The following is an 8,591-nucleotide window of genomic DNA, read 5'->3' as shown; positions in this document are numbered from 1 at the left end:
TCTTCCAAGTCTCCAGGTCTAATCCTGTCCCTTTCCCTCCTTAAGCTCAGGCCTTTGGTGGTTGAAGTGGGAACCTCCCACCCCATACCGCCCTGTGGACAAAATGTCTACGGACCGGTATGTGAAAAGTGCACATCTACTCTCATTGGTCATCGGGCACCTTGCATGTAGCCCCACAGGGGTACACTGATGCGATGTTAGGTGATGATGATGCTGATGACATTTGGATGGATGGACCTCAGTCCAGTCATGAAGTTTCCTGCACCACAAACTTGCAGAGAGAAATTGATTATGTGTTAGAAGTAATAGTAGTAGTGATAGCAGTAATAGCCGCAAATGCATTTATTGATCACCCATCGAGTTCATTGCACCATACTATATACTTGGAAAGTACAAAAGGAACACAAGCCACGTTCCCTCTCCGCTAAGAGCATACACTCAAATTCTAGTGGTTTGGGCTGTGTCACTTTCCTCTCTCGTTCTCACCGGTCAGATTTTTGCTGGGGAAAACAGGGATTTAGAGGGCAGGAGGCCAGCATTTTCAGAAGTGTATGCAAGAGCTTTATTTAATAATGGTGGAAATTAAGTGCTTCCTATTTGCCAAGTACTGTACTAAGCGCAAGGATAGATAGAAGATAATCGAATCAGGCACAGTCCCCGTCCCACACAGGGTTCCTCTACAGCCAAACTGACTGCAGCACAGTGCCAATGCTGGGCTGCAGCCCCTGGAATTAGCGGGAGGTTGCCGCGGTAGCCGCCGTGGCCTTTGCCGCCCATGTGAGCCAGCTCTTTCCAGGATTCCTGCGGAAGGTTGTCCACGGTGAGAGCTGCACTAGGTGTTCCTTTGGTTAGAAACCTTTATTAACGGCTGGCAGAGCCCCACCAGACATGCCCTAGTTTGCGGCTGTTTCACCATGCCGGTGGTGAACTGTGAGTTGCACTTGAGGGATGGGGGCCCTGCTCATTCCTGGATGCATGCTGAAAGTCCCCTCACATACGAATACCCTGGCCCTGGTCTCCCACATGAGTGTGTACATGTGCATACACACACATGCATATGCGCACACTGGTAAAAATGCCCTTAGAGTTCAAATGCCCCTGCTTCTTTTCTGTCCCTGGCTTCACTTCGTGACCTCTGGATGCCAGTTCTCCTGTGAGGAATCTCTCCATCCTTCTCCTGGAATTCATTCATTCAGTCAGTCAATTTATTTATTGAGTGCATACTGTGTTCAGAGCACTGTACTAAGCACCAGGGAGAGGACAGTATACCAATAAACAGACACATTCCCTGTCCATAACAAGCTTACAGTCCCATGAGTTTTCCCCGTGGCTGTTGCTGGCGGTTCAGGGTTAGCTGTGTGCAGCTAGACAGGGGTTTCCTTCGTCTCCCTTCTGCCTTCCCTTTCTCTGCCGGCTGCCGGGGTGTCCACTTCATTCCTCCAGAACTGGGTGATGCTACAGCTGTGGCAGTCCCGGGTCTCTCCCCCCACGCCATCATCACACACACACACACCCTGCCCCACTGCCATGGTGATATCCATGCTGACCTCTGGCAGGGAGCAGAGCCTTGGGGCACAGGAGTGTCATCGTGGCTGGGTGGCGAAGCACCATTGATGAGGAGGCTAGGGCTGGAAGGAAAAATTGGGATTAAAAAAAACAACTGTGCCGGGGGTGGGGAAGAAGAGAGGGGTCCAGGAGCTCACAGTCCAGGAGGCCTGTCACTGAGCCGGAGCGTTAGGGCAATCCCATCCTCCCAGGGGGTGGGATGTAGGAGCCCCTCCCTCCCACGAAGAGCCTCCTCTGTTGGTTCAGCTGGTCTGACTGGGTCCCCGGAGCCCAAACCGAGGGCCTATAGGGCTCCTTTCTTTCCCATCGTGAACCCCTCCGCTCTCTGCTTGTCTGCGGGAGGGACTGGGAGGGTGAGGGAGGGGAGGTCTGTGCACAAACTCTCCTTGTCTTTCCAGCCTGGCCCTCCCGGCGGGATCTCCCTCTCGCAGCGGCCCCTGCTGACCTGAGAAGGTGAATGCAATTTCACAACCCACAGCTTCCCCAGGGGGTCCCCGAAAAGCTAGATGTGCTGGGGGCGGGGGGGGGGGGGGGGTCCATTCCCTGAGCACTCCAGGCTCCCACCCCAGGCTGGGGGTCAGGAGGGAATCCCTCTTACTCCACAGGGGGATGAGGATGGAGGCAGGCCTACTCCGGCCAGGCCCCCCGCCCCACACCGCCTAAGCCATGTATTAGTCCAGCTGGGCCATGACGGAGCCAGACAGCTCAGCATCTCCCTGGCAGGAGCAGGGTAAAGCCGTGGGTGGGTGGAGATGAGGAGCCTCAGCAGCCAGAGAGAGGATAGCGGAGCCGAAACGGGGTTGGGAGCTGTCAAGGCAGAAAGAGAGGGAGCGGTGGGGATCACCAGGGAGGGGCAGAGGTGGTATCTGGGGGCTGCACGGGCAGGATACCCCAGGAGCTGGGCTGGTTTAGAGCCCCCAGGGAGAGTTAGATCAGGTGCCCCCAAGAAGGGTGGGTTCCTCCCTCCCCAACCTTCACCCGGGCTCCCACTGTGCACCCCACAGCCCCTCCGCTCATACAACATGATCTGTAATTTCCGGCAGACATTTGAGGTCCCTGACATCTGCATAATGTGTGCCAGTCTCTTAGCAACGGGGAACAGCTGTCTGGCATTTCCAAGATTAAACTGTAACTATACACGGCCCTTGCCAGGGGGACGAGAAGGAGGGGGGGAAGGGGGATAAACAGTACCTCCTGGCATTTTCAAACTCATTTAGTTTTTATTCATTTCCTGCTCCCAGTAATGAGGCCAGTGATTCAGGCTGGGTGATGCCGTCGTCGCCACTGCTGCTACCGCTTCTGATGCTGAGAGAGCAGAGAGTTTGCCCCCAGGTCTCTGTGCTTTCAGGGGAGGAGAATCCATAAACCAGGGGCAGTGGAGGGCCTGGGGCTGTCAAGGCTAAGCTCGGGGGCGGGTGGCAGAGGGCATCACCTGCTCCGCTCGTCGTGGCAGGCCCCGGTTCCCCCCTCCCTCCCTCATCTTGCCTTTGCCCTCCGCCTGCTGGTGGGGTCTGCTGCTCCGGTGGCTGCCCCCACCTGCTCTCCTGCCTCTTCCATCTCCTCCCCCGCCAACCCCCAGCTTTACTTCTGCCCTTGCAGGCCCACGCTTGGTGGAGGGGGAGGCACGGCAGGAGGACCGTGAGCAACACACACCCTGGGTCCCATGTGGCTCCCAGCTCAGGGTGACCTTCAGGCCAGACAGGAGGCCACAGCAGTATTTCCCCTGTGGAGCTAAGCCCAACTCAACAAATCAATCCATCAAGCAATGGTATTTGAGTGTTTTCTGTGTGCAGAACATTGCACTGAGAGCTTGGGAGAGTACAATACAACAGAGTTGAAAGACACATTCCTAGCCTGCAACAAGCTTACGGAGGACTAGAAAACTGTAAGCCCCCAGAAGGGCCTGGTCCTGAGTCCTCTCAGGGCCTGGACTCTCTGCCAGAGTCCTCTGGGGCCTTCCCGGGGGTAGGAGACACCGAAAATAATAATAATAACAACAGTATTTGTTAAGTGCTAACTATGTGCCAGTCACTGTACTAAGCAGTGGGATGGTTACAAGATAATCGGGTTGGGCACAGTCCCTCTCCCTCATGGGACTCCCAGTCTTAATCTCTATTTTACAGATGAGGTAACTGAGGCACAGAGAAGTGATGTGGCACACAGCAGACATTTGGCAGAGGCAGAATTAGAACCCAGTCCTTCTGACTCCCAGGCCTGTGCTCCATCCACTAGGCCACTCTGCTGATCTCCCACCCTCCTTTGCCTCCATCTCTTGCCATCTGGCCACAGCCCTCCAACTCGTGAACACCGTGTTTTGGTTTTGTAGCAAAAAAAAGGGGGGGGTGGGAGAGGGGAGGGAAAGAAACCCTGTGCCTTGGCCTTTGCTCCCAGCCGCCTGCTCTTGCCAGAGACAGTGGGATCCAGGAATTCATCCACGGGTGCCAGCACAAAAGCACTGACCCGAGAGAGCCAGCCAGTCAGTCAGCCAGCCAGCCAGCCTTGGGACTGGAGCCCTTCCCAGGGAGAAGGGAGCGCTGGCCCGGACACAGCCAGTGAGCCCTCGCTGCTGACTCATCACCGCTCCAGCTGGTGAAAGCCTTTTCTGGGGGTGGCTGTTGCTAAGATTCCTTGGAGATGACTGATTGCTCCTTCTAGGGCTGTGTGAAAACACTTGCACACATCACATGCACACACACAGACACTGCCCCCCCCCCCCAAAACAGTCGCATGTGCCTTCACTCTCCAATATGCACACGCACACAGAAGCTCATTTACATACATTCAGAAGCACATGCTGTACAGGCAAACATTCACTTACTTGAAGGTGGACACCTACTTAAAGATCCAACACAGATCTATGGAATCACACACATCAGGCCTCACTCAGAGCTAAAACTCCCTCTAGCTGACCCCCAATCTGCCTGTCCAATCCGGAGGAGGCTTTTCAGGTTGCCTTGAAACATTCCTGATCTCCCCTGCTCCCTCTCACCCTCCCCACACCGTTCCCCCCTCCCCCCCCCCCCCCCCCGCCTCTGTTTCTCAGTTCCTTCATTCTGTCTGATGATCTAATCTCCCAAGTTCCTGAGGTCTGCCAGCTTTTCAGCGTCTAGTGCTCTGAGCCTGAAATCCTTGAGCCATAAACCTCCCTTCACCACAAACTCCTTCTGAATCCTGTAGCCAACTCGTTCACCCCTCTGGACCCCTACCCCAGCCCCCTTCTAACTGTCAGTAGGGGACAGTCCCTCCTCCTGGGATGAGGTGCTGCTGTGCTGCTGAGAGGGCTGGTGAGTGCAGGTTTGGAATGCCGAGCTTTCCCTTGATTAGAGCCCTGGACCGGGCTGTTGACGTTATTTCAGAAATGTTTGTTATTCTGCTGTCTGCGTGCCCGGAGATCTTGGCACTGGGCAGGTCCTGATGCTTAGTCTGCAGTGCTGGGCAGCAGGACACTGTTGCCAGTGCTGTTTATGACCTTGCTCTCAATCTCCATCCGAGGCCTCAGTTTGCCAGTCGGTTCTGTAGAACTCGGACTGCCGTACAGGGCTTGTTTACTGGGGCACAGCATGCTTCATGGACCTCTGCTTGCAAAAGGCAGTTTTATACCAGGCACTTCCTCTTTCCTGGGTACTCCAGAGGGCAGCCTTGGTGCCAGCATTGCTTACTACCTGTCCCTGTCCTACCCAACCATGCCCCACTAACCTGCCTAAGTCATGAGTGTCACAGCCTTAGCTGGGTCTCCTCTCTGCCCCACCCCCAGGCAGAATTCTCCAGGCGTCTTCCTCCGGAGCTTAGTTGCTCCCTCACTATTATTTTAAGGGATGAGCTTTGGTTCTCTAATGTGTGGCTGGACCTAGTGCCTTCACCTACCTTTGTCCATGGATTTCCAGGACCTGGAAAAAGATGGGAGGAGGGAAAAGAAAAGTGAAAAAAGCACTGAGCTGGTGCACTGTGTACCCAGATGGAATATGTACAGTCAGTCCTCTAGTTGCAGCCTCAGAGTGAAAACTTCTGAAGGATAAGAACTGTGATCAAGTGTGTCTCTGTTTGTGGGTTTTTTTAGCAGTATTTGTGAAGAGTTTACTGTGTGCCAGACACTGTATTAAGCACTGAGGTAGATACAAGCTAATCAGGTTGGATTCAGTCCACATCCCACATGGGGCTCACAGTCTTAATCCCCACTTTTTACAGATGAGGTGATTGAGCCACAGAGAAGTGAAGTGACTTGCCCAAGGCCACAAAACAGACAAGTGGCAGAGCCGGGATTAGAACCAGGCTGTTCTGAGCTTTTCACAGTGTTGGTGCTCAGTCAAGACTAGACAAAATGCCTTTCCGCATATTTCTGGCATTTTAATCAGCTGGACTCATAGAATCAAGCCCCATGGGTCCAACCACCCTGCTCAGGAAGCGTCCGAATAAATGAGGAAACAAAACTAACGTCATGCACAGACTCACCCTTCTGAGTCGTCCCAGGTTTCCGTTCTAACCACTGGGCAGGGCCGTGAGCAAGCAATTCCGCCTCTGCCCGAACCGGCTGCCTTCGGGTCTCTCTCCCACCAGGTGCTGGAACTGGATGCTTCTACACTAAAGACAACATTCTTATTCTTACTGAATAACTTCATCTATTTTGAAGCTTAAAGTCGGAAAAGACCCCACACAGGTGCCCTGTGAGTATTTTGCAGTGGGGGGCAGAAAGAAGAAAGGGAGAGGAAGAGCGTGAGTGAACCGCAAGGCCCGGGGCCAGCTTCCACAATCCGTAGGTTTCCTGACTCAGTTGGTTGGGGCTGAGCAGCATCCTCTGCCTTGGGTGAGTGCCTCGTTGAATCCCTGAGGCCAAGTCAGCAGCTAAGAGCTGTCAGTTTGAGTGGCAGGTGTCAGGGGGACAGGGGAGCTGGAGCTGGAGCGAAGCCACTGGAGCCTGCAACAGCAGCGGCATTTATAATCGTCACCGTCTCCCAAAGAAACCAGAGGAGAAAAACTCTGGCATCAAAATACTGCAGAGAAGAATCCATTTCAGATGGCCACTATGCCTTTGACCTCGGGGCTTTCACGCCAGAAAAGTCACAGCTGTCAGAGTCAATTTTAATAAATCACATGCAGAGGGGAAGCCCCCTATTTTCCCAGAATCCCCAGCATCACATGAACACACATAAACACACACACACACACACACACACACACACATTTCCCAACCCAACCCACAATCAAACTTAGCACTTATTTATTAAGCGCTTACAAGCACACTCACCTCCACACATACGTACATCAAACACACACATACACAGACTCCCAAACCCAATACAAAGACCCAATTACACACACACAATCTCAAACCTAACACACAATCACACTCACATACTCTCAAACCTCAACGACACCCACACTGCTCAAATTAGACAGCCTCTCACTCTCAGAATTGGCACCTCATACTTTTTGATTCAGCTGAGTATTTTTCTGTCAGAAGGGGATTGAGGACAGATACAGGGAGAGGGTGTCAAGAGTATTCATCAGCGGAAAAGGGAGGGATGGATGGGGAGAGAAAGAGCAAAATAAGATGTGGTTGAACTGAACTGTTGAAATAGGAGCAGCATGGCCTAACGGAAAGAACCTGGGCCTGAGAGTCAGAAGACCTAACTGGGTTTTAATTCTAGCTCCACCACTTGCCTGCTATGTGATTTTGAACAAGCCGTGGAAAGAGCCCGGGCTTGGGAGTCAGAGGTCGTGGGTTCTAATCCCAGCTCCACTGCTTGCCAGCTGTGTGACTTTGGGCAAATCACTGAACTTCTCTTTGCCTCAGTTACCTCATCTGTAAAATGGGGATTAAAACTGTGAGCCCCACATGGGACAACCTGATCACCTGGTATTCCCCAGTGCTTAGAACAGTGCTTTGCACATAGTAAGCGCTTAACAAATACCACCATTTTAACTTCTCTGTGCTTCAGTTACCTCATCTATAAAATGGGGATTAAAACCAACTCCTTCTTAGACTGTGAGCCTATGTGGGACAGGGACCGTGTCCCACCTAAGGATCTTATGTCTACCCCAGTACCTAGTCCAGTGCTCGGCACATAGTAAGCACTTAACAGGCACTATTAAAAAAAATTAGGTGTGGGGGGGGCGGAAACAAACAAACACCCATCTAATAATGGAGCAGTTGAGGTGCAGGTCTGAAGGGGGGGAAGATGAATTGACCACCCCAACTCACCTCTAGAATTTCCCAGAGTCACATCACAGTCCCACAGATAGGCAAAGTAATATGTGATATGTAATATGGAATTACATATATGCTTTCTGTACACACCTTCCTATCCCAAAGAGGAGTGTCAGTTCTCACAGTTATAGCTAGAATGCAACCTGCCAGCCCACTTTTTCTCTCATACCCACTATCTCTTTTTCTAGCGTGGCAGTATTACAGATCCAAAGTTCCACATGCTTACATATATGTACAGCTCTCATTCACGATGCTCCCCCAGGTCTCATGTGAACTTATCAGGCTTGCAGAAAGGGCTATCTGTCTCTGTCTCTACCTTCCTCCCCACACTGCACACACTTAGTACAGTGCACTGCATCCAGTGGGCGCTCAATAAATATTCGTTGTACTACAACTATTATGTAGAAAACCCTCTGGTTCATATTCAGGTGTTCTGTCTCTCCTCCCTTCTTTTCTTTTCTCACTGCAGAAAGAAGCTGGCTGCAGCAGTCACTGACTGATCTCTGGTCTGAACCCGGAGTCTTCAGAGAGGCATCGGGAAGACGAAGGATGGATCATCTTGGCACCCTGAGGCTGCAGATAACTCCCTGCCCAGCACCAGAATCTTGGAGGAACCAGAAGGACCAGAAATCAATACTAATGAGAAACAGAAAGTGAGACTTCATAGCCTGGTTTTCTTGGAGGCAGGGGAACTAGGAAGATGGTAAACAAACAGCAGGCCCAGGAGAAAATAAGATATAAATCATTCTTCCTTTTAATCACCTCTAAAGAACTATTAGGAACTCAGGAAAGGACTTCAAGGTGAAGTGTTGGCTCGAGC

General features: G+C 52.1%; 1 long non-coding RNA gene across 1 annotated transcript; it reads right to left on the bottom strand.

The window, feature by feature from the left end:
* Positions 1–327: 327 nt before the first annotated feature.
* Positions 328–6,803, bottom strand: LOC120638307. The gene is made up of 3 exons (XR_005659890.1): positions 6,016–6,803; positions 5,431–5,453; positions 328–1,628 (listed from the first exon to the last, which is right to left on the bottom strand). It is a non-coding gene; the product is annotated as an uncharacterized LOC120638307 (long non-coding RNA).
* Between the last annotated feature and the right edge of the window lie 1,788 nt (positions 6,804–8,591).

Source organism: Ornithorhynchus anatinus, chromosome 1 (assembly GCF_004115215.2).
Source record: "Ornithorhynchus anatinus isolate Pmale09 chromosome 1, mOrnAna1.pri.v4, whole genome shotgun sequence".
Lineage (NCBI taxonomy): Eukaryota > Metazoa > Chordata > Mammalia > Monotremata > Ornithorhynchidae > Ornithorhynchus > Ornithorhynchus anatinus.
This window is presented reverse-complemented; position numbering and strand designations above follow the sequence as displayed.